Source organism: Cervus elaphus, chromosome 7 (assembly GCF_910594005.1).
Source record: "Cervus elaphus chromosome 7, mCerEla1.1, whole genome shotgun sequence".
Classification (NCBI taxonomy): domain Eukaryota; kingdom Metazoa; phylum Chordata; class Mammalia; order Artiodactyla; family Cervidae; genus Cervus; species Cervus elaphus.
The window spans coordinates 17,072,219-17,092,065 of record NC_057821.1 but is presented as its reverse complement, the minus strand read 5'-3'; the positions used below and the strand labels follow the sequence as shown (position 1 = coordinate 17,092,065).

General features: G+C 48.4%; 1 protein-coding gene across 15 annotated transcripts in view; it reads left to right on the top strand.

Annotated features, from left to right (window-relative positions):
• Nucleotides 1-19,847, top strand: part of TRERF1 (transcriptional regulating factor 1) — a 206,674-nt gene that overhangs the window by 139,421 nt on the left and 47,406 nt on the right. For all 15 annotated transcript variants that reach the window (XM_043907470.1, XM_043907464.1, XM_043907471.1 and 12 more), the window contains one exon: nucleotides 1,689-1,803. The gene's annotated coding sequence lies outside the window, so the exon portion shown is untranslated. The remainder of the gene's footprint in view (nucleotides 1-1,688; nucleotides 1,804-19,847) is intronic.

Sequence of the window (19,847 nt, the reverse complement as noted above, 5' to 3'; positions counted from 1 at the left end):
TTCCCATGTTGAAAGTAAGGATGGCACACTTCTTCATGAAACCTGAGGGGTGTCCATCCCTGCTTCCCAGCTTATTCTCTGGTTTAGCTTCTTGGTAAGGTCTGCTGTGGAAGTTGCCAGTTACTCTATTGACTTATTTATACACAAATAGTTATTCCCATAACCTTCTCTTCGCCAACGTTCAGAGATAATGATAGACAATCTTTATAGCATCACAGACGTCACTTCAAAAGCATTCTCTTGCTATAGGAATGTTTATGATGTGCTTATCGCTAGAATTTCATGAACAACAAACTCCCAAATTGCAGATGATTTAGCATTTGAAGCAGGGAGTGAGAGCATATATGTATATGCATTAAAAAAAAAAAAGACTTTAAAAAGGGAAGTTTTTCTTCTGCAGAGATATCTTCTTCTAAAGTTTAAAATAAGAACTACTTAAAAGCTGCAAGTTTAGAGGAATGAGCACTTTCTCTTAAGCATTCAAATGGGGGAAAATGACTTGTAATCTCTCCCTCAAGTATTAAGGCAATAGGCATTTAAAGGCTTTTTTGGGAGCTGGCTGTCACAGACAAAAGATTTCTCAATTTAAAAAAAAAAATCATTTTTATAGCGTTAAATAGTAGGAATGAGCAGCAGCAGCCCTCTTGACATTTTGGAAATGATTTATTTTCTGAAACGTCTCAGTCCATTTTAATAGATGACACTTTGTTCTTCAATTCTGGGTGGTCGTTTTGGCTGGGGTTGCCATAGTTACGGTTAGACGTTCAAGGTAGAGCAGGACAGGGCTCCAGGCACAACTTCTGACTAGGTTCCCATGAACCCAGTGAATTGGTGCCACCACCTCTGAACAGACACCCCAACGCCGCACTTTCCCAACATCTATGTCATAACTCTTGCTTCTTGGAGAGAGATTCTCTGAGCAATCTGAACTGTAGTCTAGAGGGTGAGTTTGACATCATTTTATTTCTAGCGACTCTCTCTCAACCAAGAGCTCAGCCAGCCGTCTTAGGAAAGTCACAGCTTGTGTAAACGTTTCCTGTAGTGGTGTTTCTCAGCCGTGGTGTGTGGAATGGTACTGGTCTGCAAACTGTTGACCAGATCAGTACAGAAATTGAGAGTAAGCCCTGAGATGCTTCCATGCCGATTTGAGCAAGTCAGCTGTTGAATCATTAGAAGAAGGCTTGTACTTTGTATGAATATCTTTGTCACTTCATTTTTCTACCCCTTCCTTTATCTTATATTTTATAAAAGTATTCATCTGTGATGGATTGGAAATTAAAGAACTGGTCCTTCATCACATATAGGTTGAGAAGCCCTGTACTGTGGTGCTTTTTTGTAAGTTGTCTCCGCCCCCTGTGGGACAGGTAGGCTGTTGAATGAATTTGGGGAAATTGCAGCACTTACCAAATTATCTTGTAATGAAACACATGTACGTCTCTTCTCTGTCTTGCTAGGCTGTTGTTGCTTGAGAGCAGGGGCTGCGTCTAATTCATCTTTGTAGCCTCGCTCCTTAGATCCCTGGCTGGCACAGTGGAGGGCGTGGGAAACATCCATCCCGTGCATGTCTGCTCCCTAGTGACATGAAAGTGGGTGAGCTCCCTCGGCTTCTGGATAGTGTCCTCGGCACGCTGGTGATGGAGAGCTGGGAACAAGCGATGGAGTGACTCTCTCTTCTCTTTTTCCCACAGAACCAGGCCTCCTCTCCCCACCTGCCCAGCAGCATGAGAGCAGCATGACTAGCCGGCCGCAGGAGAAGCCTCCAGAGCCAGGCCCCCATCTCAACCATCTGCTGCAGAAGTCAAGGTGAGTTTGCTCCCCTTCTCCTGGAAGGTGTATGCGTTTTTCATTTGAACTAATTTGCTATGATTTTGTAATCACTTGCCATGTACTGGAAAAATAGTGTTTACTGGGATGTGGGTAGACTGAAAAGGTGCATGTCAGCCTATTGGGGCAAAATGTCTTTGTTTCGGTTAATGGAGAAGCCAGTGATGAAGCAGAAAGGACACAGAATTGAGTTTCTGGGGACTGAAGCTGTCATTACTCCTCCACTACCTTCTGAATCTGGGACCTTGGACAGGTCTTTTAGGGATCAGGTGTTTTGGGCTTCCCTGGTGGCTCTGTGGTAAAGAATCTGCCTGCTAATGGAGGAGACTCAAGTTTGATCCCTGGGTCAGGAAGACCCCCTGGAGGGAAGCTTGGCAACCCACTCTAGTATTCTTGCCTGGGAAATCCCATGGACAGAGGCGCCTGGCGGCTACAGCCTATGGAATCACAGGAGTCGGATATGACTGAGTGACTAAACAACAACCGCATCCAGGACTCTGGGGGTGAAGGGATCTCTGGAATAGGGTAGAACTGGGTGGATGGCCTGGCACTCGCAGAATGCCCTACATGGAGTCTCCTTTCCCACGCAGGGTCAAAAGGGGCCTTAGAAGGGGCCAATTCTTGGCCAGTGTTGAACAGTGAATTGTTAGAAAATTCCTACTAATATTGGGACAAATACTTCCTCTCTGCAATTTCTGTCTTTTCTCCTCTGCTCTGCCATGTGGAGCCCGAAAGACTGGGCTTTCAAAGTCTCTTCCACATGACCCTCTTTGAATTTGATGATGACTGTCATGACTCTGCTTTTCTTGAAGAGAAAATTCTCTCTGGAGACTGATGCCACTCACCTTGTTCTCTTGTCCCCTCCATGTTAGAAGGGGCTTCATCACCTCCAGTTTGGTCCTGCCAGTTGCCCACCTGACCTGTACCTTCCTCAACACAGACTCCATTCACCATTCATTCTTCAGGACATATTAAGTTCCTCCTTTGTGACAGTCACTGTACTAGACCCTGGAGATATATCAGTGAGCAAAAAAGACAGAGTCTTTGTCTCTTTTAAGACAAAACAGGTGTAGATCCTTGGAAAGATTTTGAAATAAGCCCTGAACCATTTCTGCATGCTCCTTTTAAATATTTTATGTTTTCAAATTTTTTCTTAAATGTTTCGTTGAGTGCTTGAAAAAGTATGTACTCTCCAATTATTAGCTATTTAGTAGTTTTCTATATATGATCATCAAAATAATATAGTTCACTGTGCTATTCAAATTATGTATATTATGTCCTTTTCTGTTTTTATCTGTCTTTCAATTATTGAGAGACCTGTTAAAAATCTCCTGTTGGATTTGTCCATTTCTCCTTGTACTGCCAAAAAATTTGCTTTGTATATTTTAGGGCAGTGCTGTTTGACACACAGATACTTAGAACAGGTATATCTAACTGATAAATAGGGATTCATTTCTATCATCTTTATATACTTTCAGTTTTTTCCACTGTTTCTTTTCAATTGAGATTTTTTCCTTCCTCATTCCATCTTCTGTCTTCTTATTTGGAACTTATGTGCTCTGTGTCTGTTCTTTCAGTGTTTAGCCCATCTATTTTAATAGGCATACTTAACAAAGTATAAAATGTCTTTACCTTCCTGCCCCAAAATTCAAGAATCATAAACTGGTTTAATTCTAACCACTGCTTCTTCCGACTTAGGTACAATTATTATCCTATGTTTTCTTTCTATTCTATTTTACCCCCTGCAAGTTAGACATCATTGTTTTTATACGTGTATGTATAGATGTATTCATATTCTTTTCTCACCATTCTTTCATGAGATCATTTTCCTTCTGCCTAAAATAAATCCATTTGAATTATCTTTTAGTGAGAATCTATTGGTAGTAAACTTTCAAGTTGTTTTTGTTTTGTTTCCCCTTGGTTTTTGTTGACATGAAGCTGTCTTTATTTTGCTCTCAGTTTTGAGAGGTAACTTTATTGGAATATATTCTCTTCTGTCACTGAAACCCTTATTCCACTGCCTCTGGCTCTCAGTGTTACTGAGAAGTTGGCTGTCAGTCTAGTTACTGTTCCTTTATAAGTGACCTGGCATTTCTCTCTAGTTAACGTTGAAGATGTTGCTGTTGTTTTTGGTGTTCTGCTACTTCTTTTTTATATATTTAGGTGTCAGTTTCTCTGTCTTTATTCTGGGTTTCATTGGGATTCCTACTGCTAAACATGGGTGACTTTCCACAATTCTGGAAATTTCTCACTCTTCATTCTTTGAATATTGCCTCTTTTCCATTCTCTCTGATACTTCTCTTTGGAACTCCAGTTAGGCATGTGGTGGACTTTCTCATTCTGTTCACTGCATCTCTCAGCCTCTATTCCATGCTTTTTACTTCTTTGTCCTTCTGTGCTGAACTCTGAATAATGTCTTCAAACGTGTCTTCCATTTAATTTATTCTGTGTCTCAAATGCTCTTTAATCTATACATTGAAATTTTTCCATTCAGCTTTTTTATTTATCATTTCTATTAGTTCTGGTCCATTATTTTTTAAGTATTTATTTATCTGGCCGTATCAGGTCTTAGTTGTGGCACATGGGCTTCTCCCCAGTGGTGGTGCACAGGTCCAGTAGTTGTGACTCAGGGTCTTAGTTGTTCTAAAACATGTGGGATCTTAATTCCCTGACCAGGGATCAAACTCATGTCCCCTGCATTGGAAGGCAGGTTCTTAACCAGTGGACCACCAGGGAAGTCACCTGGTCCATTCTTTTTTAAATCTGCTTGGTGAGTTTATGACCTCTCATTTCTTGCTTATATTTACAAACTTCTTTCTTTATTACACTGAAGTTCCTGTTTAGACATTGTAGAATTTCACGTCTGGTAATTGCAGAATCTGACCTCTTTGCAGGTCTGGTTCTGCTGTCTGTTGCTTCTGCTGGCCAGGACTGTTAGTGCCATGTTTCCTTGTTGTTGTTAGTTTCTCTGAGCTCTTCATTTTCCTTAGATACTTTCCTTTGAGAAGTATTTGAGGGATGGGTTGAAGTTGATTTTTCCAGAGAGGTTTTGCATTAACTGCTGCTGGTTGTCTTGGGGCACTCTCAAATAAAAAATCACTTTAAATTCATATTCTACCCAGAACTTGAATTCAGACTGCAAACCTGTGTGAGGTCCAGCTTATGAGTTCAGATTTCTACCCAGCCCAAGGTCAGGTTTCCTTGTGGTCTCCTTTTGGGTTGTGGGGCTATTTCTTGTTCATTGAAGGTGGGAGCCTTTTGGAGTCCCAGTTGTATGTAGGACCTGAGATATTTCTCCTGTTTGCTGAGCCATGTGCAGTTCTCATGGGAAACTTAGAATACATAAGATGTGGCAGGAACCCATAGGGCAAAAGCCAGCTTTGCTGTTCTCTTACATCCCAAGGTTCCTGCTTTTGGTCTTTGAAGAATCCTTCCATTTTTACCAGTTCAGTAGTGTGTTTACAGTTTTTATATTTTATATTTTAAATAGGACATTAGTTGTTTCAGTTGAGAAGGTCAAGTAGGGTATCTGGTGGGCCATATTGCCAGAAGGTCTGTCTTCTTTCTTCTCCACTATAGCCTGTGGGGCAAGAATTGCTATTCCTTGTTCACAGAAGGCTCAGAAAGGACATGTAACGGGCTGCAGGCACATAGGGCTAGCTGGTGAGGGACTCGGAAGGAGTATATCCCTCCCCACCCCCCTTCCCTACCTTTTCTCTCCCCAAAATAACTGTTGACCATTTTTCAGGAGTAACTTTATGCTCTCAAAGGATACAAGTTCCTACCAGAATGCTTTAAATAGCTGAGCAGCTTTGTAAAATTTGTTTATGAATCTATTGTTTATCTTCCTCGAGAGAGGAAATGGCTTCTGCATTTTTGGTGGCTTGTTTCTCCCGTGGTCACCAGCAACCTTCCTGCTTCGATCCCACTTGGCAAAGGCCTCCTAGACCCACAGCCAGATCCCGTGTGCACCTCGTCTAGACCCCAACTTCCTCTCATCTGCGTGCCCTCTCTCCTTCTAGCGTCTTCCCTCCCCTGAGCCTCTTTTCCACACACCCGCATCCCCATCCTTCCTGCTCTTAGTTTTCCTGTCTTCTCTTGGTGAGCCTTTCATCAGAGGGGAGACCACAGAGTAGGGTGCTTAGACTTTATGGGCTTGAACCCAGCTCTGCCACGTCCTAGCTTCACCTCTCAGCGCTTCAGTTTCTTCATCTGCAACATGGGGACCACAGACAGAGCGGTTCAAAGACTAAATGAGATGACGTGTGTATACAGAGCTCGTAACAAGAGCTTACAGTCTATCACAGGCACTCAGCCCATGGTAGTCAGTATCATTGTGACTGAGAAGAGACCCCTTCCGGGCTCACGCTTTTGTTCAGTGGAGGCAGAAATCTAGGGTCAATGTAATATTCCCAGCCTCACTGGGGTACGTTTTTTAAAATAATAATAATAATAATAATAATCTGAGGGAAAACAAAACACATCGGTCTAGCCAGTGTGCATCAGCTATAAACCATGAGTTCTAGAAATGGTCATTTCTAGAAATGGAACGCTTCAGCATCTTGGCCCTCCCTCCAGGTTGTTTTCTCTGTCATGGAACCATGAAGGGGCTGGAGTCTCGTGACCCCACTTACTGGGGAATTTTTCCCTTGTGGAGCCCCAGTCCCTCAGTCAGTGGACGGCACACCCACTCTGCTAGACATCTGTCCAGAAGGGGCAGGATGGGTAGTCTTCATTGTTCATTTTACGTCCATCCTTACAGCTTACATGACTACTTTTTATTTCACACTCCCTTTACATAAGTCAGTGACTTTGTATTATGCTTAGATTTGTGTCACTTCCTGATTCGGTATCTATCAAGCAACAGTGTTTTAGCACCTGCTATTTGTAGTAACTCTGGGGTTTGTACAGTGGGCAAATGTTATGAAAAATGCAGAGTTGCTTGAGACGCAAAAACTCTTCTGAGAAATAGTCTATTCATTTAAAAGACTTTATGACCAAAAAAATGCATAAAGGGAAAAACGCCTTCCAAAGATTAAGTGCCAGGTATTCAGAGTAGGTTTTCAAGGGGGACAGCCTTGTGTCCTCGACTGGGCAGGGAAGGCTTTCTGGGGAAGGCTAGGGAAAAGATTGGAGCTGGCCCCTGGGGAAAGGTAGGGTGAGGTGGCTAGAAAAGAAACCCGGTACACGGTCGATGTAGAAGTAGTGTGAACTGAGGTTTAGAGATGGGCATTCTCTGGAACCAGTGAGACCCAATGCTGTGCTTCTAGCCCCACAGATGGCCTCCGTGACCCATCTTAGAAAGCCACGTCCATTAGCATACCAAGCTCCCTGACAAGTCCTGGAATTAATGTTTGACTGTGTTTCACCAGGTTTCCTGTGTTTAATCACTCATGGCCAGTGAACATGATGGTCTTGAATGGATATGCATTTGCCTTTTTGCCTGTCTATAAAGGCTGCCAACTCACTTTTGTAAAGCAGGGATTGGTGACTTTAAATATTCAGTCTCTGAGGATCAAAACATTATTTGGAGTCAACTACTTATCTTCTTTCTCTGAGTATGGCTCAAATATCTAGGACAATGGGGGTTTCTAGGTGCCTGAGCATTGATGTTGCTGCACTCGGGACGGGGGCTGGCTCCCAAGATGTCCACCGACGTTCTTGACCTAGCTGAGGGGCCAGGCCAACCCCGCCCCACCTCCACCCAGCCTACAAACCTCAAAGTTTATTAACAGCCTCTCTCCAGATAATGATTCATGCTTCCTGTCCCTCCTCTGTTTTAGTTACTCAGGGCTGTGAGCCAAGATTGATTACTTACACCATCCAGCTGGCCTTGCCCATGGGGAGCTCAACTGGTAGATTAAATACTCTTCATTGGTTGACTTCACCTTGCCAGCAGAGCCCATACAGTCATACCAGGGTTTTTCCTAGACGCAGATGTGGAAACCCTTTCCAGAACCAGGAAGTCGTGACACATCACGTATGGGAGTATGTGAGGAGTTTGGGGGCTGGGGTTATGATGGTAGAGACGCAGGAGGCGCTCCGGGCACAGGACGCATATGCTGCCATGGCCTCATAGAAGCCAATGGAAATGGGTTCTCGGTTGAGTCTGTAAGTGCCTCTGTGGAGGCTGACCATCCTCTCCTCTGTTGGGTGGCTTTGGTTCTAAAACTATTTTAATAATCTGTATTATACTAGTCATATAGATTATTCTATTTCTTAATACTTATGTTATTGTATTTTTCCTCTTTTGGCAGTGCCTCATGGCATGTGGGATCTTAGTTCCCCAACCAGGGATTAAACCCATGCCCCCTACAGTGGAAACACAGAGTCTTAACCACTGGACCACCAGGGAAGTCCCTAGATTATTCTATTTAAAAAAAATTAAAACACTCCAGCTGGAGCTTCAGTCTGCTCCGATAACCTCCCCCACTCACTCACTTTCCTTTTCCAAAATACAGCAGAACTGAGACAGGCATCCAGGTGTCCTGACTCCTAGCGCTCCCCGCCCACCCAGGGAGCCAGAGTTTTTAAGCATCAGGTGTCAGTGGTAGAAAACCCTACTGCTTCAATATTCTGCCTCAAGGTTGCTGGGTGTCCCCTATACAGGCAGGGTCTGGAAGGTCCTCCCAGCTGAGCCCTTGCTGGTCGCAGGCAGTGGGAGCTTCTTGCAGCCCATCAGGTCCAGCCTCTTCATTCTGCAGAAGCTGAGTCTGAGATGCAGGGAGGGGAAGTCATTTGCCCAACAAGGTCACAGGGCCAGTCTCCTTTTCTGTTTGGCCCGGGTTATCTTTATATTGGGTTTGCATTTCCTGAATACGCAGCAACTGGGTGGGGGGTGGGGGCGGAGGGCAGGGGAAGTGGGCTTAGAAGAACCCCTTCTGAGAATGTTTAAATTTCCTGTGAGTGTCCCATGAAGAAGCAGATAATCTGTGTGCACATGATCCAGAGGAGGAGGGAGGCTTGGTTCTGGTCCAGAAGTCGGAGAGTGGAGGGAGAAGGAGGAGGACTAGTGGGAGAGACAGAGAGCCTGTGCTGCTGTCATCGGTGGAGTAGAAATAAACGGGGGTTTGTTCCTCTGCACTTCCATGATGCCTTCTTCTTTATGTTTTGGGAACACTCAAGTCATATGGAGGCTCTTGTTGGTCGTGTGTGGTTCCGAGGGCTTCTTTGGCCGATGACCAGGGGCCTCCGCTCTTTCTCCCTCAGGTTGGCGTCTTCCTGGCATGTGTGATCTTTTGGAACTCTCTTCCTCCTTTGGAGCTTCCATAGTTTAGCTCAAAACTCACAGAAAAACAACAGGTCTAGGACTGTTCTCCAAATGTCAAGGGTTGGCCTCCTTTTCCCCCTAACTTCTGGGAGGCTGGCATGGACTCTGAGGGACTTGGAGCTTCCACTAGAAAGGGTCTTGTTCACCCATCACGTGAGGTGGCAGATGTGGGCACCAAGGCCTGCTTGCCTGGGCCAGCCCTGCCAGACAGCGTGTCCCACGTCCCTTAAAGGGGGCCGTTGTTTGAGAGGCCAGGAGGCTATAACTGCAAGTAAGGAAATATCAGATATGGACACAGTTACTGCCAATTTCCTGGAATCTGAGAGCTGGAGCCCTCCTTGAAACAGGAAAGGAAGTAGATTATCTCCTTATTAGGCATGGTGGAGGGAATGAAATGTCTCTTTCCGGGTAACTGGGGCGGCACCCCTTTCAACTTCTTGCTTTAATGATAGCCATTAATATCCCTCAGCTTGAGGTGGCCACTCAAGGATTACCTCTCTTTCTTTCTCCTGGAGTCTGAGCAGTCTGTGAGCCAGACAGCCAGAGAGCAGAACACCTTCTCAGTTACCGGTAGCTTTGCTGCAGAGCTCGGCCTGACCCACGGCCACACGGAGTCCCTCTCAGGCACTGCCGAGTCACACTGACCCGTGGAGATCTGCAGGCCTCTCTTGCAGGGACCCACCTGCCCCAGAAGCATCCTTCATCAATGAGCAAGTCATGTGGGCCTGTGCGCCCCTTGCTTCTTCCTCTGCCTGGTGAACAGTGTACTAAATGGACATTAACCTTTCCACGGCCACTCTGGATCTTCCCTGGGGATAAAGGTGCATGTTCTCAGATGTGGTGGTGCTTTCAGGGGGGTGTTAGGGGAAGAGAGGTTACCTGTCACTACACCAGAGGGGCCCACACGGCTGTGGTTTTTCTCTCTTCCTTGCCGCATCCACGTCTAGCCATTTCTGCCCCTGAGTGCTGTGCTGCTCACTGAAACAAAAGGGAAGGCTGAAGGTTGCCCAGGAAACAAATAACTAAACATATTCAATCATCCCTGAGTCACTGAGCCTGATCTAAACTGTACCCAAGTCAAAACCAAACAGCAGAAACCCCACCCAGGCGGTGAGACTCTTTGAGTCCTCCCTGGGCACCACGCACGTTCCAAACCTTCTCCTGTTTAACCTTCACCCACAACCTGGAGCAACTAGGTGTTGTTACGCCCCTTTGACAGATGTCAAAACTGAGGCCCCAGAAAAACTCAAAAAAGAGATTAGATAGGCCTGCCCAGTTCTCACTTTACCATGGAATGTTAATGATTTGAACTCTGGTCTTCTGACTCCAGAGTCTGGTGCTTTGGGTGCCTCTGTAAGGGAAACGCCTGCCACATAATCCATTTTGTTTCTCTCCAGTGAGAAAAATTCCTGATGAGTTAAAAAAAAAAAAAAAAGGTTTCAGAGAACTGAAGCTAGCCTTTTAAACTTAACAAGAGAAAGATCTTGGGGTGTAAGTTGCATCAGATTCTTTCTCATACTTCCATAGCTGTATGCTGGATGGTTGAAGGCTGCCTGGAGCTGATGGCCAGGGCGTGTCTACACCAGGGTATAAACCAGCTCTCCTTGACCCGTCAGAACTGGGGGGCGCTGCAGGGGTCCAGCTAGGGGAAGTAATTTTATTCTACTGCGATCTGTGATAGATGAACGAAGGACACCGCACGGTATCAGAGGACACTTCCTCCTGGCATCAGAGGGCTGGAGGTTTAACCCCCTGTCGCATGTGTGTGGCCATGGGTACATCATCACTTGCATGTGAGTTTCCTCATCTCTGAAATGGAGAAAGCAATTCTGAACTCACGGGCCTGCGGTGGGGACAAAATAGTGGATGTCGGAGCTTTGTCCAGTGCTTTCCAGAAGGCTACTGTTGGCCGTGAGGACAAGCACGCCCTCCCATGAACTCCTCACTGTCCTTACCAGAGACTCCACGTGGGCCAGAGGATTCGTGGCTGTGGCCTCAGGGGACGGGTCTGCTCTGAGCTCCACTGACCGCAGGCAGACACACCCACGGCCGCCAGGGCGGGTCAGTCTCCATGTCAGCCCTGACCTCCTCTTCCCAGGGCTGTTGGAGAGATGGAGCCACAAGCTTGTCACTCTTCTGTTCAGAAAAAGGCAAGAGAAAGAAAAGAAAGGGAGGAAGAAAGGAAAATTGATTTTCGTTGACCTGTGGCTTTTTCCCTTTTCTCCCCTCCTTGCTGTGACTGGGACTGCCACTTTTTTTTAAAAGATGTTCTGGGTGATGGAACATAATATTTAGACATGTTGAACTGACAGCTGATGGGCATGTTGTCAATACATCACCACAAATCATGTGGCCAGGGTTGGTGAGTGGGAGATTTGGGTGTGCGTGTGTTTGCACGCACACACTTGAATGATTTTAAGTGATCAGGGAAGGTCCCATGACCCTTATGGAAAGCAGCTCCCGTGGAAGGTTAGCCAGGGAGGTGGTGGGCTCTGAGGGTGGACGTGGGAAGTGGGCTTCCATTGTGAATGGAGGGAGCTCTTCTCTGTATGAGCCTGCAGAAGTGAAATGTCCCCCCTTCCTCTCTCTCTCCTTCCGTGTCTTGTGTCCTTAGCTCCCAGTGGGTGCCCTGTATTGTGCTGACCCCTGTAGGTACTCCTTAGAAGAGGTCCCCGTCTGATGCTGGAGGCAGATAAAACAGGTGGAACTGGGGCACTCAGTGGTGTAATCAAGATGCACAGCCTGAGTCTTGCCATTCTCAGTTGCCCTCCAGGCGTTCTTCCTCCTGTCTCCATCTTCACTTACCCGCTTGTCAGGGGATTCGCCAGCCTCTCTGAGCCTTGGAGCCCTTGGTCCAGCTGCCTCTGTGACAGCTCCTGTCATAGGTCTCAGAATGAAAGTGCTTTCGCGGTGCTCCGTCTTCACAGATGCAGATCTAGGCGTCATCTTGACACTCACTTCTCCCACACCCCTGTGCCCATTTCATCACTAAGTCCCGTCAGATTCACCCCCAGATGCCCCTCCATCACCACCCACATCCGAACTGCCTGGCTTGGACCGTCACTAAGCTTCCCCTGCATCCATCCAGTATCATCACTCACCCTCCTGCAGCCAGTTGTTCTGACCAGGGGTCCACAGATTATGGCCCGTGGGCCAATCCAGGCGCTGCCTGACTGTGTACAGCCCACGAGCTAGAAATGTTTTGTCCATATGGTGATTTGATGATATGGGACACTGACTTTGAACCCAATTAAACAAAATGTTATCCCTCCAAAAAATAACTCCATTCTTATTAGATCTACATTATAGAAAATCATACTCAATTACTCTTATATTTTGAGTTTCCTCAAGAAGTTTGTAGAAATTTGTTTTTCCTCTTATTATATATATTAATATATATATTATATATATATATATATATATGTCTACATCATAACCTCAATTTTGCCTCCTGGCTGTGAAGCCTAAAATATATATTATCCAACCCTTTACAAGAAAGGTTTGCTGATCTGTCTTCCATCCTGTGGCCTTTGCTTAATGGAAATCTGATCAGTGACACATGTTTGTATACACACACACACACACACAAACACATACACACTGCTCAAAACCCTTTGCTTGTTCCTCAGTTGCTCTTGATGTAAAGATAAAACTCCTAACCTTTGATAACCTGGGGTGGTCTAGCCACTGCCCCCTCTCCAGTTTCACTGCTATGCTCCTGTTCTGGCCATTCTGGCCTTCTTTCTGCTCTTGTGTCCACCGCGTTCCCACCTGCCACAGGGCCTTTGCCCGTGCTGTCCTTGACTTTGTCTGGGAGGCAGCTTTCCACACTGTTTTTCCTGTTACATCCTTCTCATCCTGCAGGTGGCTGTATCACCAAGTTACACAGAGGATTCTCCCCGACCTTCTGCTGGGGTCACAGCCCCTGCTGAAACCCCTCATCACAGGCACAGACTTGGATCTGTCACTGACCCTCCCCCGTCCCTCGATAGCAGGCCCCTGACACCACATCTGGCACCCCTCTCACTGTGTCTGCTGTGCCTGGGACATAGCGGGCCCTCAGTAAAAACTTCATTTCATTGAATGTCTGAGAGTCAAGGAAGGTGTCATAAAAGATAGGTTTGAACAGGAGCTTGTAGGTTGAGAAGGAGGAGAAAGGGGAAAAGGGGATTTCAGGCAGAGGGACCAGTATTCTGGAGACTCTGTGTGGCTCCATGTAGGGGGTTCGAGACGTGTATGGGTGAATGGTGGGGCAAATCATTGAAAGAGGAGGTGAGGCCAAATTGTGTGGGGCCCTCTGCTAGGCTGAGCTCTATGGATGCTTCTCCTGTGGACAGAGGGTGCATTGGTGGTTTGAAGCAGAGAGGTGTTGTGGACAGTGGGCTAGAGGGGGTAAGGCTAGAGCGGGTGAGGCCGGCTATAAAGGACTGTTCTGTGGATTGGGACAGTGGGGATAAGAGAAGAAGGTGGTCAGGGAATGTTATGGAGGAGAGGCCAACCAGAATTGATAGCCGATTGGAAGTGGGGGAGGTGAGCTCTTGGGGTCCCATGTTTCCGATCCAGGCCCCTCCAGTATTTAAGATGAGCGGAGAGAGAGTTGTTGGGGTGCAGGTGGAGGGTGGACATCTGTGTGGGGGTCAGGAAGTGGAGGGGGTGAATACCTACAGCCCCCCTGTTCTCTGTGAAGTGGAGTTAGGGTCATCTGCTGAGACAATAAGCTTTTGAGGTTCAGGTCATAGGCTTTGGCCTCTTCTCTGTTTTGCAAGCAGAGGGTGCCGTGTCCCCTCTAAACTGTTGGGGGGTTCAACTCAGCCAGGAGCACCTGGGAGTTCAGGCTGGGGATTTCTATCCCAAACAGCTCCTTAGGGGGTTAAACAGGAACTCAAGGAGATCTTAAGAGACCTGTCTTTCCTCACCTGTTTCCTGAAACATGATGTCTAGATGTCAGCTTTGTCAGAAATTCTACCATGAAAACCTTTGGAAAAAAGAGCTGCGCTCATCTCTGAAAATGTTCACCAAGGCCCTGCCCTACCCATCTCTGCTCTAAGCACCACTGGGAACCCAGCTCTTGGCCCCCAGAGGATCTGCACCCAACCTGAAGACATGTAACTGACACATGAAATGCACAGAGACAGGACTCCCCGGCGGTCCAGTGGTTTGGACTCAGCACTTTCAGTGCTGTGGGCCCGGGTTCAATCCCTGATTGCGGAACTGAGATCTCACAAGCTGTTCAATGTGGCCTGCAGAAGAAGAAGAAGAAATGCAGAGAGAATACTGCAGGAAGGTGTCATTCAGCAACATCATGTGTTTTTGTAGCGTATTAAAGCTCCCAAGACACTTTTACACGCAGGCAAAGGGGTCTTTAACCAACTCCTACCTCACGACCTTCATCCACAGCTCCCCAGACACCCACACACATAGCACCCACTCCCCCAAATGAGGTCGGGGGCCGAGCAAGCACCAACCATGTTCCCAAACCTTCTTGTGCCTGGGGTCCTTGTTCCTGTAGGCGCATCAGTTAATTCAGTGTGACGTAAGTCGACGACCTGTGGATGCAAAAGAGAAGGGAAGTTTGACAGTCTTGTTGACTGCTTTCCCTAAACACTGAGTGGGTCGGCTTTGGGTCAAACACTGCTCACGCCATCATGGAGAAGTAAGGGAGAGATGTAAAAGCAGAGGTATTAAGACAGTTCTGCCTCTATAGAACTTAAAGTCTAGCAATGGTGGAGAAATAGAACACCCAAGGTTCTGGTCTGGTTCTCGTCTGAGAACCGACCCGGAGGAATGACTTGTGTCTGGACCTACAGATCTTTGCCCAGGGCTTGGTCCTGACTTTCCCCGAGGCTGGGGCTCTGGGAACCCCATGCCTGCCTTCTTGCTTCAGCTGCTGGGGCCCCTGGTGGGTGCATCACTTCAGCCCTCTGATCTTAGAGCAGTCAAGGGAAGTTATTTTTTTACTGTTTGTTTATTGATTCAGCTGCATCGGTTCTTTGTTGCATCATGCGGGATCTTTCATTGTGGCTCGCAAGCTCTCTAGTTGTAGCACTTGGGCTTAGTTGCCCTGCAGCATCCACAATCTTAGTTCCCTGACCAGGGATCAAACCTGTGTCCCCTACATTGCAGGGCAGGTTCTTAACCCCTGGATCACCAGAGAAGTCCCAAGGAAAGTTATTTTGGCGGGAAATGGAGGCAGTGAGGTAATGAGAGCCAGTGACCAAGGGGACATCGGTCTTGAGTGAGTCCAGACAGGCTTGGGAGCTTCCCAGGAGGGATGGAAGGGTTACCAGAGGAGGGGGCAAACCTCACAAAGGGCAGGACCGCCTCTTGATCTCCTGAGCCCTCTCAAAAGCTGTTGGGTAGACGGAAGCCAGGCTCTGTGGTCTCACTATTGCACACAGAATGTCAACAGCGGGACTCAAAGGTGAATATTCACTTCCAACTTTTTTCCGTAATACTGGAATTCCTAGAAGCGTCTGTAACTTAAAGCATATAGTTTTTCCTCAGTCTTGGTGTGTGCTGTCATTTGGGACAAGACCCTCCCAAAAGTGGTCTCAAAAGTGGTCGCGACAGCACGCATCGGTTCATCTCCTGCAGGGTGTCTTCCCTATTCCATCCCTGGGTCTGTCCACCCTATGCTTCCCCTCCCTCAACAGCTTCCCACAGGCTGTAGGAGCCTGGTCAGGGTGCCCTCTCCTCTGATGAGGAAGGCTGGCCTCCCTCGCTCAGCACGAGGACTAAGGAGGCATCGCCAGGGGCAGCCAAGCCACTGAGTCAGACTTCAGTCCAGGGGCTCCGGGGCGGTGGGAAATGAGAGGGGATGCTGAGGCCCTGTGTCTGGCTCCACTGAGCGAACGGCTGCTTAGCACAGTGCCAGGTGTGGGGCCCAGGCTGGGTCCTGGAGACGAGCAAGAAGGGGCCTCCAGCTGCCCTCGATGAGTTCACCCCCGCTGGGAAGGTGGAGGCGGACTGAGGATGATCCGCCAGAACCCGGTTCACAGGGGCCCGGAGGAGGGACGGACTCAGGAAATGCCGCTGGGAAGGCCTCCAGCCCCAGACACCAGAGGTCCTTCTGGCTTGTTTCCTGATTCCCAGAATTCCCCCCAAAGTCTTAGAACTCTGGGCCAGAAGGGCCGTGGCATTGCCCCAGGCTGGGGCCGTGTGTTGACAGGACGGCCCAGAGTGGCACTGACGTCATAACCCGGGGTACCTCCCGTCCGAAACGCAGACAGAAGGGCCAAGTGTACATGTTAGTCGCTCAGTCGTGTCCAACTCTTTGCAACCCCATGGACTGTAGCCCGTCAGGCTCCTCTGTCTATAGGATTCTCCAGGCAAGAATACTGGAGTGGGTTGCCATTCCCTTCTGCAGAGGGTTTTCCTAACCCAGGGATCGAACCCAGGTCTCCTGTACTCTAGGCGGATTCTTTACCGTCCAAGCCACCAGAGAAGCCTGGAACACAGACAGAAGGACCAAGAGAGCGTTAGAAGCTTCATGCATTTATTTCCACACAAGGGAGCATCCCAGGCTTTGTGACCCAGTGAACTGTGGGCTGCTTACCAGAAAGAAGGGAGGTGGTTTCCCCTGATACACCAGCTCCTTCTCCAGGCCTTGGGTGTCCAGGGGCATTTGTTTTTTGAACAATCTAACATCTTCAACATCACGGACCAAAGCCAAGCCAACTGCTCCATTTGTGAATTGAGCCCCTAACCATGCAGCCTACCTGGAATCCTGGGCGACATTGGGGATGGGGGCTGGTGCAACCCAGGGGCCAGTGCTGGCCCCCCCTCCCTTCCCCTGCAGAGGAAGTCAGTCTGTGCTGCTTGAACTGCTGGAGTCCCTCCCAGCAGCTCAGCCCGGGGTGCTGGGTGTGGGGCTTGAGTGATAGGAACAGAGTCCTCAGGTGCTTGACTTGTGTCTTCTTAGGTTTCTTGTTGCTGGGAGTGGGACCAGTGAATCTACATCTACCTGCCAGCCACCCCTCCTTCCCTCCATCTTCACCCCATGCTCCCTGGGGCTGCATCAGAGGGAAGCCTCCCAGCCTCCCAGCCCTTCCCTTCCCTGCCTGGGACAGCTGTGGGAATGGGGCTCCTTCTCTGGCTGCACACCCCCAGTGCTGATTCACGAGGCCTGAGCCTCAGGTCCTCAGGGGCAGGAGTGGAGGCTCCTCCCTGCAACCCTGGCCCAGACCCTTCCATCTGGTCACCCTGCCGAGCCCCTCCCTGAATCCCCAGCAGCAGGGGACAGGCCCACAGCACCTCCTGGGTTCTGGCTGGAGTGATCCTAGCCCCCTGCCAGGCTTTCCTCTGCCCCCTCCACCTCCTCCTTGTGAAATTTTTTGGCTCTTTAGGAAGCCTGGCACCTGCACCACCCCACCCCCACCCCCCACCAAGGCTGTGGGCTTCAAGACACAGGTTTGCAGGGCTTTGTCTCCCTTAGCAGGGCGCTGGCACAGTAGGTCCTCCATGTAAGTTTGCAGGAAGGAATACAGAAGATGAGGCCAGGCACAGATGCCAGTCTCCGGGCTGGGAGGCCAGTGGTCATGACCAAGTCATATCTCCTGGTGCAAAGTAGGTCTTCAAAATATGGTCACATGGCTCCTGAAATTCTCCCAGCAGCAGCTCCTTGGGAGGAAATAATCAGTGTTCAGATTGCCCAGGGACTCACGTGTGAATGGTTCAGGTGTCTCCCCATTCTGCCTTCTCTCTGCACATCTCTTGTCAACTTCCAACTAGCCCTTATCCCTTTTTAAAAATATTTGTTTGTTTACTTGGCCGTCTCAGGTCTTAGTTGTGTCATGCGGGATCTAGTTCCCTGACCAGGAATCGAACCCCAGCCCCTTGCATTGGGAGCGCAGAGTCTTAGCCACTGAACCATAAAGGGAAGTCCGACTAGTTTTTATTCCTAATCTCCCCACCTAGTCCCAGCCATTTGTCAAGGAGGGGTGATTTGAAAAACTGTATCCAGGAATGTATCAACAGGGTCCCCTCAGACCATGTCTGCCTCCTCCAGGAAGCCCCCCTAGACTCCTGAGGCCCCCCCTTTTCTCCCTGTGTCCTCAGCATCCACACTGCTTCATGCCAGCTAGGGTGAGAAGGAAGCGGCATGTGGCAGTCACGAGGGCTGGGGGTGGCGGTGTTAATTAACTCTCTGGTAGAACTCCTGTTGGCCCAGAGAGAGCACAGACAGTGAGAACTGCATCCCAGAAAGTGAAATAGCTCCCATCTCCATGCCCTGGTGGAGAGCCGGCCCCAGAAAGCAAAGTGCAGACTCTCCAGGCTGGGAGTCAGGCTTCTTCCTGGTTCCTGGGGCTTGGGAGGAAGCAATTGATGTTACAGGGTGAGCCTGAAAGATGGAGAAATAAATGTCTCTTGGTGTCCAAAGGAAGCCTTGTGCATCTGCCCAGGGCTGAGAGTCAGCATGAGCAGTGGGGGCGGGAGGGAGCAAGGACGGGCCAGGCACTCTGCGTGGAGGAAGACTCAGCTCTAATCGCTGGCATTGGCAGAACTGGTCTGCAGTAATTGGGTTACTGGATTATAAAACACCCACTGGCTTTATTTAGAAGACTAATCAGAAAGCATTTAGAACAACAGCGTTGCTAGAAAGGAGACCATGAGCCACGAGTCCATGTCTTGGAGAACTGCCCTTGGCTTCTGCCTCCTTCGGGGAACAGGATTCCAGGAGGATCCAAGTTAAGCTCCTTTGACAGACCTGAGAGGAAGTCTTGTCTAAGACCGAAGCCAAGTCACTAGGGGAATTGTGTGTATAGTCCCTGAAGGATAGCCTGGTGTCAGAAAAAGGAAAATCTTTTTGGTTTTTCTTCCTCAAACAAGCAGTGGTGGTCTGGCGGGAGCCGGGTGTTACCCTGAATTGTAAGCAAACGAGTCTTGCTGAACCGTTGGCCAAAGTCAACTTCCTCTGTCTCTCTCTGATTCAGAGGATGGTCCTTTCCATCCTTCTTTGCAGACTGCGTCCTGTCTCCTGTACCCCCGGGGGGCTTAAGGGGAGGGGAGAGGGACTCTGATGCACTAGAGCAAGAGGTCAACATGCCGGGGCTGGGACCAAATCCAGCCCCCGCCTGTCCTTGAACAGCCTGTGGGCCCAGAAGGGTTTTTCACGTTGAAGAAAAATCCAAAAAAGAACACTGTTTCTTGACATGTGGAAATTATATAAAATTCAGTGTCCATAAATAAAATTGCGTTAGAACACAACCACACATTTATATATGGTTTATGGCTGCTTTCGCACTGCAGCCGCAGAGCTGTGACAGACATTGTATGGCCCACAAAGCTGAAAATATTTACTCTCTGGCCCTGTACAGAAAAGCCCTGTGCTAAAACATCTCCGGAGAGCCTTCTTACTATGTGCAGCATTCCATGACTCTGGCACTGTAGCACCCTGGGAAAATAGTAAATTCTGGCCCTCGGTCCATGTCAGAGGCATAGGAATCTGGGGGTGAAGTGCTTTAGGCCTCATTTGCCTGACTTGGCATTGCAGCTCATGGAGTGTCTATTGAGCATCAGCTGTGTCCCAGTCTCTGGGGATCCAAATGGAGAGGATGCTGTCCCTGCCTTAGAAGGACTGGACAGCCAATGCGGGCATAACACCAAAGCAGGTCGTTTGACTCTAATGCTTCAGAGAAATCAGAGCGAGCATCTCAGGTTCTGAGCACGCAGTGTTTTTGTTGAGCTGAATCCAAAATCCTGGAGTCTTGTTCTAAGGAAGGACTTGACCAAAGAAATGTGAAAGCAGTTGTTC